The sequence below is a fragment of the Eschscholzia californica genome, unplaced genomic scaffold, assembly GCF_041429995.1.
Source record: "Eschscholzia californica isolate CP2 unplaced genomic scaffold, dmEscCali1.0.p SCAF_3, whole genome shotgun sequence".
In the NCBI taxonomy this organism is placed as follows: domain Eukaryota; kingdom Viridiplantae; phylum Streptophyta; class Magnoliopsida; order Ranunculales; family Papaveraceae; genus Eschscholzia; species Eschscholzia californica.
The window spans coordinates 42,807,706-42,827,559 of record NW_028238420.1 but is presented as its reverse complement, the minus strand read 5'-3'; the positions used below and the strand labels follow the sequence as shown (position 1 = coordinate 42,827,559).

Here is a 19,854-nt window from a genome sequence, read left to right as displayed (position 1 = left end):
ATCTATACTTATTACAACAATCTTCACATGAAATCATAGGTTTCCTTAATAGAAACGATTAGGGTTTGATGTTATCGAGTTAGGTCGAGTGGGCTTGTGGCGTCGAGTGGGCTTGTGGCCCTGTGTATCCTGAATTGAAATGTTGGTAGGGAGTTCGTTGATTTAGATGAAATATTAGACGTCTCTCACGGGTCGATAGTTTCTCGTGAACAAAAAACATTTGACGGTGGAATTAAAACTCTTACCTCAAAAAAGTTTATTTCTTTGTGGTTTGAGAGTCTCTTCACATTAACATTGTACTTTGCACATAGACACATTCAAGCTCGAAAATTCAATGGTATTTGTTTCAGAAAATGTAACGGAGAAGAAAAAGACATGAGTTTGTATGAAGATAGAGCTATAATATGGGTCAAAAAAATGTACTACCACATCTTCCCGATAAACATATTCGTGGAATAGTTGGCGGTAACGAAGTTTTGGGTCGAGATAACAATGAATAACTCTCCAAAGTTCTTCTCAGTGCAGTAAAAAAACGTTTATAACGCCATTAATTGACTAGATTTAACTAATTTGATTCAGATTTTTAGTGCACATTCTCGAGGTGTTTTCCCTAATATGTTTGAAGCTCAGATTAATGCACCTTCTGCTGATTTACATGCTGCAGGAGGGTACTAGTTCTGATTTCAATTTTTATTTTGAGTTTGTTTTCATAATTAACATTTATTCTGCACTTCTGTACATGGCATACAAGATCAAAACTCGTATTCTATGGTGTTCTTCTTGTGTTATTTGTCACTTTAGCATCAAGATATGAATGAAATGGGAAGCTCATTGTTCATTTTTATTGATCTTTTGCTTGCTATATTGGTCATGAAAATGTGAAATCACTAAAGTTTGTGGTTCCTTACTATTAAGGCACACCACTAGGCCCAGCCGGATGAAGCCATGAGGCCCAGCCAAATGTAGCAATGAGGCTCACAACCGAAAACACAAACCGGCCGGATTAGGTTTAGGGTTTCATAATGGAAAGTTGTTATTTTATGTGATATAGCGTAGATAAGATTTGATTAGATTTTATGTTATCTGTTCTTAGTTGATAACTACATGTAAACCTATAAATACCCATGTATAGTTCATGAATAAACACACAGAGAAATATTTTCTCATCTCTCCCTCTATGTCCTTCGCACGGTTTCTGTCTCTCTGTCTCTCTCTCTCTCTCTCTCTCTCTCTCTTTCATTCGAGTATATTCAAACTTAATCCAAGAGGTGATTTACCTCTTCACGATTACCGAGTTTGTATACATTGAGCACAATTCTTTTTAAGTATTGTCACTCAAAAGAAAAGAAAAGAAAAAAAATCAAAGTAAATTGATGATCACATTTCAGTTAGTTTTGTAACAGGAACTTATTCAAGTTCTTTCTTAAAACTCTTTTATGATACTGATTCTAAAAGACCCGGAAAAGTAGGCCGGCCCCATGGCGAAAGTCGACGTGGCCGATTTCCATTGGACGTGTTGTTTCTCTCTCACCAGGATCTGTCCAATTGGAGCAGGCCAAGTCGATTTTCGGCCCGTGGTCGACCCATTTTTTCGGGCCTTTCAGCATTTTTCTTTATAATATTACAGCGCCAAAACTTGTTCATAAGAAAGTTTTACATCGACACCGTTTTGTCATATTATATTAAGCGAAACGAGGCAACTCCAGTTTTGCTAGAGGCCTGCCAAAAAGCATTAGAATTCAGCTTCAAAATCCAGGCTCTATAAAATTTTGATTCCAACCTTATACTCTACCTACACATTAGCCCAACTCAAAGGTACTCTGACTGCCTTTGCCTTCTTGCGGTCAGGGCTGCCTATGGCAAGAATATAGGTATTCTTGTTGTTTCTATTTTTCTGACAATCCTATTTCATTAGGATTCCTAATCTATTTGTAAAACTAATAAAAGAAAGTAAGTAGGTAAGATAAAGAGGAGGTGATCGGAGACCTATTAGGAAAAGGATTCCTATTCTATTTCCAGTTTCTAATTAAATTCAGCCAGTATATATTTGGATTCAATTGTTTGGGCAGCATATCTATATAAATAGTTAACGCCCCTCCCCTGTTTCATTCATTCATTCACTTGTAGACAGGAAGAAGACTCAAGGGAGATTCAAGATCGAGATAAAGAGAGATTCAAGAGAGAGAGAGAGAGATGGCTAATCGAATGAGAATTGTGTTTGGGTATTTGGTCCTTGTAGCAGCTCTGCTACAATTTGCAATTGGTAAGAGCAGTGGTAGTACAACACACACAGTTGGAGAAGACATGGGATGGACTATCCCTTCATCATCTGATTATTATTCTACTTGGGCTTCCTCCAAGAACTTTGTCGTCGGAGACACTCTACTATTCAACTTTCCAGGAGTCCACACTGTTGCTGAAGTTTCAAAGGCTGCTTATGATGCTTGCAACACTAAGTCTATCCCAATCGGTGGTTCGATTTTAAGTACTAGTCCTTCGACTATTCGTCTCAACACAGCCGGTGCTCACTTCTACATATGTACTGTTGGTGAACATTGTATGTTTGGCCAAAAGTTATTCATTAATGTTAATGGTATCAACCGCACCACTACTTCCACTCCTCCACCCACCACCGCAGCTACACCCTCCGCCACAGTTACACCACCTTCCACCACAGTCACTCCTCCACCCCCCACCACCGCTACTCCTCCCTCCACCACCGTTGATGTACCTTCCTCCGCCACCACCACTCCACCTTCCACCATCGCCACTCCACCCTCCACCACCACCTTTGTTGTACCTTCCTTCACCACAACTCCACCATCAGGAAACCCAACAATCCCTCCTTCAACACATACTACTATTAGTTCTTCGTTCTCACCGACTGAGGGACCAACTAGTAGACATGGAAACTCTGCGTCGTCATCATCATCACTCACGGGCGCTACATTACTTTTTACTTTATTATCCATGGCAACATTAGCTTTCTTCCTATAGATTATGCAACTGTTTCTTGTTTTAGATCAGGGAGGCCAAGCGCCAAAGTGTTTCTTTTCTCTTTTTAGTTTCAATATTGGTGTTTACTAGTGATTTTTTTAATACTAAGAACAAAATTTGGTTTGATTGATTTTCTTGTTGGAGTTTTTGCTTCTATGTCTTGTGATGAAATTTTGTGTAAGCACAAGTAGTACAATCTTCTACATTTTATTTAGATTCCTTGCAACCTCATATAGAGTTGATACATAAGGATCAAAAGATGAAATAAACATAAAATTGTCAATGAATGTCAAATACGACATAAATACACCAAGATGATGGAGCTAAAAAATTAAACTATCAAACAAACAATGTTACATATCTTGCAGGCCAAGAAAAAACTAACACATACTTAATTTATACATAAACACCTCTAGAGAATAAATTACAACCCTCGTGGTTCATACTCACATCATCTTGCTATCATAGAGGAATGGAGAAGCAACTTGACTACAAGTTCATTTGCGTAAATTTTAATGCTATTGAAATGCTACAAATAGAATTTCGCATAATGCCACGATCTGACTGTATATTGATGAAATGCATATGAACTTATACAACTACGTGTCTACGAGATCTTTGGGGCTTACGTGGAGATGATCACCAATTTTCAATTAACCTCATAGTAATTCTTGTAAACCATCCAAAATTGGGTGATTTACCAACCATATTTTTATACGTTGTGATGGAGACCATCTTCCTATTGGGCCTCACGGCCATGGTGATAGTGGGCCTCACGGTCAAGAAGCTACATTAGCGTAGTTTCTATAATTAAGTATTTAGGGTTTCCATAATTATGAGTCTTAGCAATCAAGGAAAGTATTATTAGTAGTTATCTTATTTCCTTATTTGAGTCTATCTAGGAAAGTACAATCTCTATATAAGAGAAGTCTAGTCTGTCTTTATTAACCAGATCAGAGAATATTATCAACCAAGTTTATTATTAATCAAGTTTATTGTTTATCGTTATTTTATCAGTTTTATTTCGTTAGTTTAGTTTATGAACAATGGTGGATTCCATTACTTTTACGCTTCCGCAACAATCTACATCAGCTGGTATTCAGAGCTTTAAGAATCTGGGAACATATAATTTTTTTTTAAATACTTCTCATCTTGAATGTTGGAATAATCTTCCGCGTTTAGGTTGGGATCCTTTAAGAGATGCACAACAACTCTATGTTGATCGAAAAGATCAAAACAAAATTAATGTCGATTCCAAAATTCCTATGTTTGATTATCAATATCATATAGATTTTTGGATTCAACAGATGGAAGATTGGTTTATAAATCAAGAGGTTCGTGATGAAGATAAGGTTTTTATTCTTGAACAACACTTGTCTACAAGAGTGTATGAAAAATTCAACGAGATGCAATGGAGACTCGTTAATGAAGGAAAATCGTTCGTAGATGATTGGAATAAAGTGAAAAGTATTTTTCGATATGCTTTTCTCCCTTTACATGAATACTTATCTTTTATAGAATCTCATATCCAATCGAACAAATTATTATCTGAAATTCCTTCGACTACCATGGTCAATATTATTGAAGGAGAGATTTTTGATAAAAAAAATCTTAGTTTTTCAATAATGGAGGAAGAAAATTTCGATGAGACAGATCAAGAAGAAGAAATTCAACTGACTAACACAAGCTCGAATAAGTTGTTTGATCCATATATGATTCCGGGAGACGAATTAGTTGTGTCGAATCATAAAATACTTTCTCCTCCATTGATTTCTTCATGGCCTTCAACTTCAAAGAATCATACAAACCATTCTTCATGGCCATCCATTGTTTTTCCAAGAACAAGACAGGTTGTATATGTGACCTCTTTCGTCAAACTAAAAGACGACAGGCGATGTCGCAATTTACTAGACGTATCTACGTTGGTATTGCTTTTGCGAGTATCTTGGCAATATATGTTTCACATTATAATTGGTGATATTGTCAATATTTCTTCTTCGGATTTTTGGCAATTTTCGTGAAAAGTGGGAACTAAGGATTGCCTTCAAACTCGTCGCCGAAGTTACCTTCAACATCGCTGATATATATCCTCATTACTTGAACGATCCGCTTTATGACAACACCAACTTGGGGGCAAGTTGTTCCGCAGCGGGGGAGTATGATGGAGACCATCTTCCTATTGGGCCTCACGGCCATGGTGATAGTGGGCCTCACGGTCAAGAAGCTACATTAGCGTAGTTTCTATAATTAAGTATTTAGGGTTTCCATAATTATGAGTCTTAGCAATCAAGGAAAGTATTATTAGTAGTTATCTTATTTCCTTATTTGAGTCTATCTAGGAAAGTACAATCTCTATATAAGAGAAGTCTAGTCTGTCTTTATTTACCAGATCAGAGAATATTATCAACCAAGTTTATTATTAATCAAGTTTATTGTTTATCGTTATTTTATCAGTTTTATTTCGTTAGTTTAGTTTATTAACAATGGTGGATTCCATTACTTTTACGCTTCCGCAACAATCTACATCATTTTGTCTTTACTCAAACGAATTATTAACACGAACTTATTTGAAAATTGTAAATTTTAGGGTGCAATTTGTTCTGCTTGTGCAGTATGTACCGAAACATTTTTTAAAACGGTATTTCACGAAAAGTGATGGGCTTATCACACTTCTTTGGTGTTGAATCGAGGACCTTAAAACACGTACAAGACCAAAAGTAGTTCAGTTTTCCTAGTTTATGGTTAATCATTACTTGCACGAAAAAAATGTACAGAAAAGGATGATTTTTGTGTGCTCGCGTAGATAAACAAAGATGAGAAACAACTGAAAGTGAAAAAGAACAAATCCTAAGATCCGTGCCTAGAAAGTAAAGTGCTTAATGAAGATCACCAAGTTCAATCCTCATTTTCGTCAATGGGTCCTGAAAGACACAAGAAGCGAAATCAAATGTTATAAGACATCGAAGAGAATTAGTGATTTGGGATACAGAAATTAAATTGATTTTAAATTCCGAAATGTGTAAAACATTGTGAAGAAGAAATTATTTATTGAAAAATATTATACCAATATGAAGAACTTGAATACGAGAACCATCCGGTAGACGGACGAAATAGTTCGGTGGAGCGGTAAAATAATGAGAAAAACGAGGTAAGTAATAACATATATCCTTTGCAGCACCTGAATCGATAAAACAAGGAGAGGAGTGAACGTTTATACTGTTGTATGAGCCAAAACCCGTCATCAAGAGCGCCCCTAGAAATCAACGATTAGCGGGCCAAGGCCGGGAACCGAATGAAAAATGGGCCCGATGAAGGAGTTGAAGAAGATGTCCTTCGACCAAGGATGCAATGCGAGGAATTTGTCGGCTAGGAAAATTTATCATCAAGTCCGGTTGATTTAGGGGTCGTGGAGTTTAAGCTAGAAACCAACCAAGATCGTCGAATTACGAAGTAATTCGCGGCAAACTTCGACCGGATCCTACAACAGGTTACACATAAGAGTGTCAATTGGATCTAGGATATGACTAGTGGGAGTGAGATATAATAACGGGAGTGTCCCATAAATATATCTCATAGGCCTAAAGAGAAATTAGGCAAAGATAGTACAAAGAGCCCAAAAATGGGGTTTGGGCCTAAACCGATTCGGGCACTTTTAGGGCTCAGATTGGGCTGATTTTTAGAGGGGCGTTTCCTTATGTTATGAACATTACATCTGCCAATTTTTGCTGGGTTTGGACGCCATCTCCTTAGGAAATTGAGAAAATATCAACTAGTTGCTATTTTCGACAATTTCCCTAAATCTTATTCAAAAGGGTGTTTTAGGAAACCTAAAAGGAGGTGGATTCTTATTAGGGTTCTATATAAACACTCTGAGGACAGAGAATAAGGTGTGGAATTTCTCTCTAAGCTTTCTTACACACTACCACATCAAGTAGTGAGGAGAAAGTGAGCTAATTCTCAACTATCTATCTAGTCAAAGAAGAAGTAGTTCTTCTATCCAACAACCATTGGTGTGCTACCTAACAACAAGGTGGGAGATCAAGTTGATTGCTTGTCCCAAGTAGAGGAGCTACGTTTGAAGCTCTTGGTCTTCTCAAAAGCAATTGGAAAGGTTCGAAGGAAAAACTAGCGATTAAGGTAATCATCGAACTAGTTTTATTTACTTAGCATTATTAGTTTATACATGTGATCTTGGGGATACTAATATTAGACATATGATGTCGTTATCCGCTATAAACATTAGTAGAAGGGTGTAAATCCCAACACCCGACCCATTCATCTTCAAGAACCTAAGGCGACAAGAAAATACAAGTGTATTAAACAGACAAGTCAGCCCCGGATAAAGAAGTCAGCCCTGCACAGAAATGTTGGTCGATATTTCTTCCCATATACCCGTTGAGGCATTACTGTTATCGAAGATAACAGTCGGTAAAGAATATCGTCAATATATTCATTGGATGGGAGTTACGGTATCTGCATTCATGTTCAGGCGTTACCACATTCAAAACGACAACCCACCATAAGGTGACAGTTGACCAAGATTGACAGTGGACCACAAAACACTATATAAGATCATCGGATTATCGACTAAAAGGCATCCAACTCTCCCGCAATCAACCAATTACTTTCTCTCACAGATCAAGCAACTGACGACTGCTACGATCTTTCTCTCTCTAGAAGATCACCTGATAAAGGAAGGCGACTGATCTTTTTCTCTCCAGACGATCACCTGATCAAGGAAGACGACTGATCTTTCTCTCTCCAGACGATCACCCGGTCAAAGAAGACGACTTATCTTTCTTTCTCCATACGACCACTTGATAAATAGAAGACGACTGACCTTTCTCACTATTAACGACCAAAGAGTACTAACACTTTATCTCACTCGACGACTAAAGAATTAGGCAAGCATACACCCGGTTGTTTCACCTTCTCTCCCAACGATCGTCTTGCTCAGATAACACATTTAACCCGATAACCCAAACTCTGATTTATTATTCGTATTCAATATTTGCCAAGTTTACTGACTTGACCGTTGGAGCCCCTTTGGGCAGCCACCATCCTGGTGTCCGAGAGATCTTACGGTCACGTGTGTTTTGTCTCTTGTCACAAGTTAAGCTCAAAGATAGTCGGTGCCCATAAAAATATTAACAGGTGAAGGTTTGATTTCCGGTCTACGACCCGGTCCTCTTGACTTCTTGACCTGCGAACTCGACCCTCCAAACCTGTAAGGTTGATTCCTGGTTTGATTTTCCCTTGGTTATGGTCGGCGATGCCCATAGAGTTTCCTTCCTGGTGAAAAAGATTTAAGAAACCTTGGTATTTCTCTTGGGATAATGAAGTGGCTGGAAGCACCCCCTTGTTGGCAGCATCTATAACAGCAGCAAGAGAAACCGGTTGTCTGTTGGGTCGTCGTCTCGCTCCTCCGCCTGCTGGGCCCGGGTAACTGTGGAGCTGAAAGCATTGCGCCCAAACATGGTTGTGGGTGCGGAAATAATCACAGTAAGGGCGAGAATGCCTTTGACGTTGACGGCCAACTCGTTCCGGCTGATTGCAGTCGGTTTAACCGACGGCAAGAGCTGTCGCTTCGGGAGCATTCGTGGTAGCCACCATAATGTTCTGTTAAATCTCTTCTTGTTTAACAAGAGAGTGCAAATGAAGGATATATGGAAAATGATCCATGAGAAGGGTTTGGCTCCTGAAAAATGATCATGGAGTCCTTGAAGGAACTCCATGACGCATTCTTGATTAGAACGATCATTGATCGAGTTCCCATGTCTACAAATACATGGATCAACAGCTAATAATGATTAGAGTTCATCTTGGAGAGAGTTAAGATAAGTAAAGTAAAAAGAAACTTCGTTTCCTTCTTGCTTGAAAGAAGAAATAACTCTTTTTAACTGATAAATTTTTGGCGCATTCGTTTGAAAGAATGTATCATGAAGATTACATCATATTTCGGTTGCATTACCATCGTAAAGAAGAGAAGAACGAATGTCTTGAGCAACGGAGTTAATAATCCAACTACTGACAAGATCATTACACCTTTCCCCATTAGTGTAATTCAGAAGCGGAAAAGGGTTTGGGAGGGGAACCATCAACGAACCCTAACTTGTCTTTAGCACGATCTGCCATCTTCATAGCTCTTGGCCAAGAGGCATAGTTATATCAGGTAAGTAATGGAGTTATGAGAACCGCAGTAGGTGAGCAAGAATCATAAACATCTATCGGATTAGAATGAGGTGGTGTACCAGGAATATATTGAGAGGATGTAGCATCTGTGTGAGTTTCCATTAGGAAAACAATATATAATAGTACTTGTTTTTTTTTACACCGAACTCAGATCTTATACCATGTGAAGAGCTAATTCACCTATTGATTATGATTGTGATTATAATTGAATGAGGTAGAGAGAGAAAACTAGAAACCGAGAATAATAGAGAGAAAGACAGAGAGAGAGAGACAGGTTTGACAAAATACTTCTCTGTGTATAACTTCATTGATCACACGGGTATTTATTGGTTTACAAAGACTTATCATCTAACCAAAGATTACACCAAAGATATTAGAATCCTTATCTATACTTATTACAACAATCTTCACATGAAATCATAGGTTTCCTTAATAGAAACGATTAGGGTTTGATGTTATCGAGTTAGGTCGAGTGGGCTTGTGGCGTCGAGTGGGCTTGTGGCCCTGTGTATCCTTAATTGAAATGTTGGTAGGGAGTTCGTTGATTTAGATGAAATATTAGACGTCTCTCACGGTGATGGGTCATGAAAATGTCCCATCTGAGTCGTTTAATTTAGCCAAGTTAGTTCGTATCGAGTCTTTATTATAATAAAATGGTTGGTTTTTATGATTAGGTGTCTTTTGCGGAGTTAGGTGTGAAAAACGGTTAAAAATGAGAAAAAGTTACTTGAAGGGCATTTTGGTCTTTTGGACACAAGGGTATTCTGGGAAATTTGGACAAGGTCAGTGACGAGTGAAAAGTACAGTCCGAGACGAGCTCGTAGGAGAAAACGAAAGTCAATTCGGAGTCCGGAAGAGTGAGATATGCATAGTCAAAGTTGGAGTCAAACAATGTAGACTGGTGAGACACTTTCGGGCACCATTCTGGCTGGTGAGATGCACAAACCGGACAGCAACATGTGGTCCCCTCTTTTCCCACTTTTAAGTCCCTGAATTTAGAAATGCCCCTCCTTTTTGTCTCACTTTATGTTCAACCAATAAGAAATCATTTCTTGAGTAGAAAGCAACCCTAACTTCCTATTTTAACCCTCTTTCTCCCATTTTCTCCCAATTAACTCCTAAAACCCTAGCCATCAACCCATCTATAAATAAATCTCTACCTCTTTCATTTCTCTCTAGACTTGCAAACCCTCTCAATCCTCTCTTAGCTTCTTCTCCCTTCTTAGCCCTTCTTTCCTCCTTCTTGTAGTTGTAAAACCCTAAGCCTTCCTTTCCCCTCTTAGCCTCTCTTAGCCTCCTTTTCTCTCTACCTCTTCTCAACTAAAAATCCTAGCCACCATTCTTTTCTTCTACTTTCTCTATCACCTTCATCTTTTCTCTACATTTTCTTTCTACTCTAATTTCTTCTTCTAACCTTCTAATTTCTCCATACCTTCTTCTCTAAATCTCTTCTTCTTCTATCTCTCTTCTAAATTTTTCTTCTTTTATCTTCTAATAAGCTATTATTTGGAGATTTGGGTAATATTTTTGAGACACTTGGAGCTTAAATTGGACATCAAAATGGAGATACATGGGAATATGGATTGTGAACATTCTTGGTGATTTCTTTCCATTAATCTTTTGTAATTCTATTTATTTTATGAATTCAATGAATATTATTTTAGATTCCATGAGTAGCTAAATTTTGTATCTAGGGTGTAGAGGAAACCCATATTTGGGCTTATTTTGAGATATGTTATAAATCAATGAATCCTTATATAGAGCTTCAATGCCTATTGATTGTCATTTCATGTTGATTCTATAACCTTATTATCATTCATGCATTATTATTAGATATTTCATGCTTTTATTGAATTATTAGATGAGATATGCCTTTTAGATAATGAATGATAGTGTAGGAATTTAGTTTTATATGATAGTCAATCAAATATTCTTGATTTTGAATTGTGTTATTAAAGAATATTATCCGAAACCTAATTAGTTCATTAAGCTAGGTTTTGAGTTATAAACAAAAAGTAATTTGTTGATTGAATGCTTGTCTTAAGTAGTCCATTTATGTGGTGAAATCGAAATCCCTAGATTCTTTTTCTCACCTTGATTTCATTCTTATTAGTCTATTAGTATTGTTTTCTTTCTTTAAGTAGTTTCCAAATCAAATCAAATTTTTGAAAGGGGGTTTTTAATTCGAGATTTAGGTAAAATAGCTTGTCCTTTGGAACGATACTCGATCTTATTTTAAATACTATAACTTGACCCCTACACTTGGGGAAAGACCTAATTTTAGGCCTATCACACGGGTCGATAGTTTCAATTTTTTGTTTATGTTTGTTTTCATAATTAACATTTACTCTGCACTTCCGTACATGCATACAAGATCAAAACTCGTATTCTATAGGTGTTCTTATTGTTTTACTTGTCACTTTAGCATCAAGATATGAATGAAACGGGAAGCTCATTGTTCATTTTTATTGATCTTTTGCTTGCTATATTGGTCATGAAAATGTGAAATCACTAAAGTTTGTGGTTCCTTACTATTAAGGCACACCACTAGGCCCAACCGAATGAAGCCATGAGGCCCAGTCGAATGAAGCAATGAGGCCCACAACCGAAAACACAAACCGGCAAGATTAGGTTTAGGATTTCATAATGGAAAGTTGTTATTTTATGTGATAAAGCGTAGATAAGATTTGATTAGATTTTATGTTATCTGTACTTGGTTGATAACTACATGTAAACCTATAAATACCCATGTATAGTTCATGAATAAACACACAGAGAAATATTTTCTCATCTCTCCCTTTATCTCATTCGCACGATTTTTGTCTCTCTCTCTCTCTCTTTCATTCGAGTATATTCAAACTTAATCCAAGAGGTGATTTACCTCTTCACGATTACCGAGTTTGTATACATTGAGCACAATTCTTTTTAAGTATTGTCACTCAAAAGAAAAGAAAAGAAAAAAAATCAAAGTAAATTGATGATCACATTTCAGTTAGTTTTGTAACAGGAACTTATTCAAGTTCTTTCTTAAAACTCTTTTATGATACTGATTCTAAAAGACCCGGAAAAGTAGGCCGGCCCCATGGCGAAAGTCGACGTGGCCGATTTCCATTGGACGTGTTGTTTCTCTCTCACCAGGATCTGTCCAATTGGAGCAGGCCAAGTCGATTTTCGGCCCGTGGTTGACCCATTTTTTCGGGCCTTTCAGCATTTTTCTTTATAATATTACAGCGCCAAAACTTGTTCATAAGAAAGTTTTACATCGACACCGTTTTGTCATATTATATTAAGCGAAACGAGGCAACTCCAGTTTTGCTAGAGGCCTGCCAAAAAGCATTAGAATTCAGCTTCAAAATCCAGGCTCTATAAAATTTTGATTCCAACCTTATACTCTACCTACACATTAGCCCAACTCAAAGGTACTCTGACTGCCTTTGCCTTCTTGCGGTCAGGGCTGCCTATGGCAAGAATATAGGTATTCTTGTTGTTTCTATTTTTCTGACAATCCTATTTCATTAGGATTCCTAATCTATTTGTAAAACTAATAAAAGAAAGTAAGTAGGTAAGATAAAGAGGAGGTGATCGGAGACCTATTAGGAAAAGGATTCCTATTCTATTTCCAGTTTCTAATTAAATTCAGCCAGTATATATTTGGATTCAATTGTTTGGGCAGCATATCTATATAAATAGTTAACGCCCCTCCCCTGTTTCATTCATTCATTCACTTGTAGACAGGAAGAAGACTCAAGGGAGATTCAAGATCGAGATAAAGAGAGATTCAAGAGAGAGAGAGAGAGATGGCTAATCGAATGAGAATTGTGTTTGGGTATTTGGTCCTTGTAGCAGCTCTGCTACAATTTGCAATTGGTAAGAGTAGTGGTAGTACAACACACACAGTTGGAGAAGACATGGGATGGACTATCCCTTCATCATCTGATTATTATTCTACTTGGGCTTCCTCCAAGAACTTTGTCGTCGGAGACACTCTACTATTCAACTTTCCAGGAGTCCACACTGTTGCTGAAGTTTCAAAGGCTGCTTATGATGCTTGCAACACTAAGTCTATCCCAATCGGTGGTTCGATTTTAAGTACTAGTCCTTCGACTATTCGTCTCAACACAGCCGGTGCTCACTTCTACATATGTACTGTTGGTGAACATTGTATGTTTGGCCAAAAGTTATTCATTAATGTTAATGGTATCAACCGCACCACTACTTCCACTCCTCCACCCACCACCGCAGCTACACCCTCCGCCACAGTTACACCACCTTCCACCACAGTCACTCCTCCACCCCCCACCACCGCTACTCCTCCCTCCACCACCGTTGATGTACCTTCCTCCGCCACCACCACTCCACCTTCCACCATCGCCACTCCACCCTCCACCACCACCTTTGTTGTACCTTCCTTCACCACAACTCCACCATCAGGAAACCCAACAATCCCTCCTTCAACACATACTACTATTAGTTCTTCGTTCTCACCGACTGAGGGACCAACTAGTAGACATGGAAACTCTGCGTCGTCATCATCATCACTCACGGGCGCTACATTACTTTTTACTTTATTATCCATGGCAACATTAGCTTTCTTCCTATAGATTATGCAACTGTTTCTTGTTTTAGATCAGGGAGGCCAAGCGCCAAAGTGTTTCTTTTCTCTTTTTAGTTTCAATATTGGTGTTTACTAGTGATTTTTTTAATACTAAGAACAAAATTTGGTTTGATTGATTTTCTTGTTGGAGTTTTTGCTTCTATGTCTTGTGATGAAATTTTGTGTAAGCACAAGTAGTACAATCTTCTACATTTTATTTAGATTCATTGCAACCTCATATAGAGTTGATACATAAGGATCAAAAGATGAAATAAACATAAAATTGTCAATGAATGTCAAATACGACATAAATACACCAAGATGATGGAGCTAAAAAATTAAACTATCAAACAAACAATGTTACATATCTTGCAGGCCAAGAAAAAACTAACACATACTTAATTTATACATAAACACCTCTAGAGAATAAATTACAACCCTCGTGGTTCATACTCACATCATCTTGCTATCACAGAGGAATGGAGAAGCAACTTGACTACAAGTCCATTTGCGTAAATTTTAATGCTATTGAAATGCTACAAATAGAATTTCGCATAATGCCACGATCTGACTGTATATTGATGAAATGCATATGAACTTATACAACTACGTGTCTACGAGATCTTTGGGGCTTACGTGGAGATGATCACCAATTTTCAATTAACCTCATAGTAATTCTTGTAAACCATCCAAAATTGGGTGATTTACCAACCATATTTTTATACGTTTTGTCTTTACTCAAACGAATTATTAACACGAACTTATTTGAAAATTGTAAATTTTAGGGTGCAATTTGTTCTGCTTGTGCAGTATGTACCGAAACGTTTTTCAAAACGGTATTTCACGAAATGTGATGGGCCTATCACACTTCTTTGGTGTTGAATCGAGGACCTTAAAACACGTACAAGACCAAAAGTAGCTCATTTCTTCTAGGTTATGGTTGATCATTACTTGCACGGAAAAAATGTATAGAAAAAGACGATTTTTGTGTGCTCGCTTTGATTTTTGTGTGCTCGCTTTGATAAACAAAGATGAGAAACAGCTGAAACTGAAAAAGAACAAATCCTAAGATTCGTGCGTAGAAAGTAAAGTCCTTAATGAAGATCAACAAGTTCAATCCTCGTTTTCGTCAGTGGGTCCTGAAAGACACAAGAAGCGAAATCAAATGTTATAAGACATCGAAGAGAATTAGTGATTTGGGATACAGAAATTAAATTGATTTTAAATTCCGAAATGTGTAAAACATTGTGAAGAAGAAATTATTTATTGAAAAATATTATACCAATATGAAGAACTTGAATACGAGAACCATCCGGTAGACGGACGAAATAGTTCGGTGGAGCCGTAAAATAATGAGAAAAACGAGGTAAATAATAAAATATATCCTTTGCAGTACCTGAATCGATAAAACAAGGAGAGGAGTGAACGTTTATACTGTTGTATGAGCCAAAACCCGTCATCAAGAGCGCCCCTAGAAATCAACGATTAGCGGGCCAAGGCCGGGAACCGAATGAAAAATGGGCCCGATGAAGGAGTTGAAGAAGATGTCCTTCGACCAAGGATGCAATGCGAGCAATTTGTCGGCTAAGAAAATTGATCATCAAGTCCGGTTGATTTAGGGGTCGTGGAGTTTAAGTTAGAAACCAACCAAGATCGTCGAATTACGAAGTAATTCGCGGCTAACTTCGACCGGATCCTACAACAGGTTAGACATAAGAGTGTCAATTGGATCTAGGATATGACTAGTGGGAGTGAGATATAATAACGGGAGTGACCCATAAATATATCTCATAGGCCTAAAGAGAAATTAGGCAAAGATAGTACAAAAAGCCCAAAAACGGGGTTTTGGGCCTAAACTGATTCGGGCACTTTTAGGGCTCAGATTGGGCTGATATTAAGAGGGACGTTTCCTTATGTTTGAACATTAAATCTGCGAATTTTGGCTGGGTTTGGACAACATCTCCTTAGGGAATTGAGAAAATATCAACTAGTTTCTATTTTTGACAATTTCCCTAAATCTTGTTCTAAAGGGTATTTTAGGAAACCTAAAAGGAGGTGGATTCTTATTAGGGTTCTATATAAACACTCTTAGGGAAGAGAATAAGGTGTGGAATTTCTCTCTAAGCTTTCATACACACTACCACATCAAGTAGTGAGGAGAAAGTGAGCTAATTCCCAACTATCTATCAAGTCAAAGAAGAAGTAGTTCTTCTATCCAACAACCATCGGTGTGCCAGCTAACAACAAGGTGGGAGATCAAGTTCATTGCTTGTCCCAAGTAGAGGAGCTACGTTTGAAGCTCTTGGTCTTCTCAAAAGCAATTGTAAAGGTTCGAGGGAAAAACTACCGGTTAAGGTAATCATCGAACCAGTTTTATTTACTTAGCATTATTGGTTTATGCATGTGATCCTGGGGATACTAATGTTAGACATATGATGTCGTTATCCGCTATAAACATTAGTAGAAGGGTGTAAATCCCAACACCCGACCCATTCATCTTCAAGAACCCAAGGCGACAAGAAAATTTAAGTGCATTAAACAGTCAGCCCCGGATAATGAAGTCAGCCCTGCACAGAAATGTTGGTCGATATTTCTTCCCATATACCCGTTGAGGCGTTACTGTTATCTTCGATAACAGTTGGCAAAGAATATCGTCAATATATTCATTGGATAGGAGTTACGGTATCTGCATTCATGTCAGGCGTTACCACATTCAAAACGACAACCCACCACAAGGTGACAGTTGACCAAGATTGACAGTGGACCACGAAACACTATATAAGATCATCGGATTTTCGACTAAAAGGCATCCAACTCTCCCGCAATCAACCAATTACTTTCTCTCACATCTATCATCCAAACCACTTGATCAAGCAACTAACGACTGCTACGATCTTTCTCTCTCTAGAAGATCACCTGATAAAGGAAGGCGACTGATCTTTTTCTCTCCAGACGATCACCTGATCTAGGAAGACGACTGATCTTTCTCTCTCCAGACAATCACCCGATCAAAGAAGACGACTTATCTTTCTTTCTCCTGACGACCACTTGATAAAGGGAAGGCAACTGACCTTTCTCACTATTAACGACCAAAGATTACTAACACTGTATCTCACTCGATGACTAAAGAATTAGGCAAGCATACACCCGGTTGTTTCACCTTCTCTCCCAACGATCGTCTTGTCAGATAACACATTTAACCCGATAGCTCAAACTAAGATTTATTATTCGTATTTAATATTTGCCAAGTTTACTGACTTGACCGTTGGAGCCCCCTTGGGCCGGCACCATCCTGCTGTCCGAGAGATCTTACGGTCATGTGTGTTTTGTCTCTTGTCACAGGTTAAGCTCAAAGATAGTCAGTGCCCATAAAAATATTAACAGGTGAAGGTTTGATTTTCGGTCTACGACCCGGTCCTCTTGATTTCTTGACCTGCGAACTCGACCCTCCAGACTTGTAAGGTTGATTCCTGGTTATTTGTCCTAGGTTATGTCCATGAGAAGGATTTGGCTCCTGAAAAATGATCATGGAGTCCTTGAAGGAACATCGTTTGGTCGACTTCCCATGTCCACAAATACATGGATCAACAGCTAATAGTGATTAGAGTTCATCGTAGAGAGAGTTAAGATGAGTAAAGTAAAAAAAGAAATATCGTTTCCTTCTTGCTTGAAAGAAGAAATAACTCTTTTTAACTAATAAATTTTTGGCGCATTCGTTTGAAAGAATGTATCATCAAGATTAGGTCATATTTCGGTTGCATTACCATCGTAGAGAAGAGAAGAACGAATGTCTTGAGCAATGGAGTTGATAATCCAACTACTGACAAGATCATAACACCTTTCCCCATGAGTGTAATTCAGAAGCGGAAGAGGGTTTGGGAATGTAACCATCAACGAACCCTAACTTGTCTTTAGCACGATGTGCCATCTTCATAGCTCTTGGCGAAGAGGCATAGTTATATCAGGTTAGTAATGGAGTTATGAGAACCGCAGTAGGTGAGCAAGAATCATAAACATCTATCGGATTCGAATGAGGTGGTGTACCAGGAGTATATTGAGAGGATGTAGCATCTATGTGAGTTGCCATTAGGAAAACAATATATAATAGTACTTGTTTTTTTTACACCGAACTCAGATCTTCTACCATGTGAAGAGCTAATTCACCTCTTGATTATGATTGGGATTATAATTGAATGAGGGAGAGAGAGAGAGAGAAAACTAAAAACCGAGAATAAGAGAGAGAACGAGAGAGAGAGGTTTGACAAAATACTTCTCTGTGAATCACTTCATTGATTACACGGGTATTTATAGGTTTATAAAGACTTATCATCCAACCAAAGATTAAATCAAAGATATTAGAATCCTTATCTATACTTATTACAACAATCTTCACATGAAATCATAGGTTTCCTTAATCAAAACGATTAGGGTTTGATGTTACCGAGTTAGGTCGAGTGGGCTTGTGGCGTCGAGTGGGCTTGTGGCCATGTGTATCCTTAATAGAAATATTAGTAGGGAGTTTGTTGGTTTAGATGAAATATTAGACGTCTCACACGGGTCTATAGTTTCTCGTGAACAAAAAACAATTTACGGTGGAATTAAAACTCTTATCTCAAAAAAGTTTATTTCTTTGTGGTTTGAGTTTCTCTTTACATTAACATTGTACTTTGCACATAGACACATTCAAGCTCGAAAATTCAATGGTATTTGTTTCAGAAAATGTAACGGAGAAGAAAAAAACATGAGTTTGTATGAAGATAGAGCTACAATATGGGCCAAAAAAATGTACTACCACATCTTCCCAATAAACATATCCGTGGAATAGTTGGCGGTAACGAAGTTTTGGGTCGAGATAACAATGAATAACTCTCCAAAGTTCTTCAGTGCGGTAAAAAAAACATTTATAACGCCAATAATTGACTAGATTTAACTAATTTGATTCAGATATTTAGTGCACATTCTCGAGGTGTTTTCCCTAATATGTTTGAAGCTCAGATTGATGCACCTTCTGCTGATTTACATGCTGGAAGAGGGTATTAGTTCTGATTTCAATTTTTTGTTTGAGTTTGTTTTCATAATTAACATTTACTCTGCACTTCCGTACAGGGGATACAAAATCAAAACTCGTATTCTATGGTGTTCTTATTGTGTTACTTGTCACTTTAGCATCAAGATATGAATGAAATGGGAAAATCATTGTTCATTTTTATTGATCTTTTGCTTGCTATATTGGTCATCAAAATGTGAAATCTCTAAAGTTTGTGGTTCCTTACTATTAAGGCACACCACTAGGCCCAGCCGAATGAAGCCGTGAGGCCCAGCCGAATGAAGCAATGAGGCCCACAACCGAAAACACAAACCGGCCAGATTAGGTTTAGGGTTTCCTAATGGAAAGTTGTTATTTTATGTGATAAAGCGTAGATAAGATTTGATTAGATTTTATGTTATCTGTACTTAGTTGATAACTACATGTAAACCTATAAATACCCATGCATAGTTCATGAATAACCACACACAGAAATATTTTCTCATCTCTCCCTCTATCACCTTCGCACGGTTTTTGTCTCCCTCTGTCTCTCTCTCTCTCTCTCCCTCTCTCTCTCTCTCTCTCTCTCTTTCATTCGAGTATATTCAAACTTAATTGAAGAGGTGATTTACCTATACACAATTACCGAGTTTGTATACATTGAGCACAATTCTTTTTAAGTATTGTCACTCAAAAGAAAAGAAAAGAAAAGAAAAAAAATCAAAGTAAATTGATGATCACATTTCAGTTAGTTTTGTAACAGGAACTTATTCAAGTTCTTTCTTAAAACTCTTTTATGATACTGATTCTAAACGACCCGGAAAAGTAGGCCGGCCCCATGGCAAAAGCCGACGTGGCCGATTTCCATTGAACGTGTTGTTTCTCTCTCACTCGGGTCTGTCCAATTGGAGCAGGCCAAGTCGATTTTCGGCCCGTGGTCGACCCATTTTTTCGGGCCTTTCAGCATTTTTCTTTATAATATTACAGCGCCAAAACTTGTTCATAAGAAAGTTTTACATCGACACCGTTTTGTCATATTATATTA

The 19,854-nt window shown here is 37.8% G+C and overlaps 1 long non-coding RNA gene across 1 annotated transcript; it reads right to left on the bottom strand.

Moving 5' to 3' along the window:
* Positions 1–2,200: 2,200 nt before the first annotated feature.
* On the bottom strand, positions 2,201–13,651 carry LOC147550527 (uncharacterized). The gene is made up of 2 exons (XR_015237795.1): positions 13,459–13,651; positions 2,201–2,755 (listed from the first exon to the last, which is right to left on the bottom strand). It is a non-coding gene; the product is annotated as an uncharacterized LOC147550527 (long non-coding RNA).
* Between the last annotated feature and the right edge of the window lie 6,203 nt (positions 13,652–19,854).